The sequence below is a fragment of the Apium graveolens genome, chromosome 3 (assembly GCF_009905375.1).
Source record: "Apium graveolens cultivar Ventura chromosome 3, ASM990537v1, whole genome shotgun sequence".
In the NCBI taxonomy this organism is placed as follows: domain Eukaryota; kingdom Viridiplantae; phylum Streptophyta; class Magnoliopsida; order Apiales; family Apiaceae; genus Apium; species Apium graveolens.
Genome location: NC_133649.1, coordinates 218895348 through 218896521, shown reverse-complemented (window position 1 = coordinate 218896521; position 1174 = coordinate 218895348). Strand labels below are relative to the sequence as shown.

General features: G+C 45.1%; 1 non-coding gene across 1 annotated transcript; it reads right to left on the bottom strand.

Moving 5' to 3' along the window:
• Positions 1-230: 230 nt before the first annotated feature.
• Positions 231-337, bottom strand: LOC141715987 (small nucleolar RNA R71). The gene has a single exon (XR_012572724.1). It is a non-coding gene; the product is annotated as a small nucleolar RNA R71 (small nucleolar RNA).
• Positions 338-1174: the final 837 nt, after the last annotated feature.

The window sequence follows — 1174 nt, the reverse complement described above, 5'->3', positions numbered from 1 at the left end:
GAGCGGCAACTGAAGACCCCAACATGCACATAAGGAATTTTGTCGAGATCTACAGCACTTTTAAGTATAATGGCGTGACTGATGAGGCTATCAAGTTGAGGCTTTTCCCATTCTCACTGAGGGATAAGGCTAAAGACTGGTTACATTCTGAACCAGCTGGGTCAATCACTACGTGGCAAGATCTTGCGCAAAAGTTTCTGGTGAAGTTTTATCCAATGGCAAAGACTGCTGCTATGAGGAGTGCTCTTACTCAGTTTGCGCAGCAACCTACAAAATCTATGTGCGAGGCTTGGGAACGCTACAAGGAAATGTTGAGAAAATGTCCACATCATGGAATGCCGGATTGGATGGTAATCACTGGTTTTTATAATGGTTTGGGGGCTCAATCTCGGCCCATGCTCGATGCAGCAGCTGGAGGCGCCTTATGGGCTAAAAGCTATACTGAGGCGTATAATCTTATCGAGACGATGGCTGCAAATGAGCATCAAAACCCAACTCAGAGGATGACGTCAGGCAAGGTAGCAGGTATTCTGGAAGTTGATGCAGCCACCGTTATTGCAGCCCAGCTTCAAGCGCTATCAATGAAGGTTGATTCTTTGGCTATGTATGGAGTTAATCAAATAGCTATGGTTTGTGAGCTTTGTGCAGGTTCTCATGCTACGGATCAGTGTTCTCTTGTCAATGAATCTGTTCAGTATGTGAATAATTATCAGCGACAACAGCAGCCTGTGCCAGCGACCTATCATCCTAACAACAGAAATCATCCAAATTTCAGCTGGGGAAATAATCAGAATGCTATTCAGCCACCATATCAGCAAGGAGTGAGTAAACAGTTTAACCCACCTGGATTCCAGCAACCACAGCAGTATGCTACAAGACAATCATATCCTCAACAGGGAAGTGCAGCTGCACCTACTAGTGCTGATTTTGAGGAACTTAAGCTGTTGTGCAAGAGTCAGGCGGTTTCTATCAAGACCTTGGAAAATCAAATCGGTCAATTAGCCAATGCAGTGCTCAATCGTCAACCTGGCACTCTTCCCAGTGACACGGAAGTACCAGGCAGGAAGGAAGCTAAAGAGCAAGTCAAGGCTATTACCTTAAGGTCTGGAAAAGTAGCTGATGCTGAAAAGGCAAAAGAAGTCGAAGCTGAAGTTCGAGATGAAGAATCTAAGCA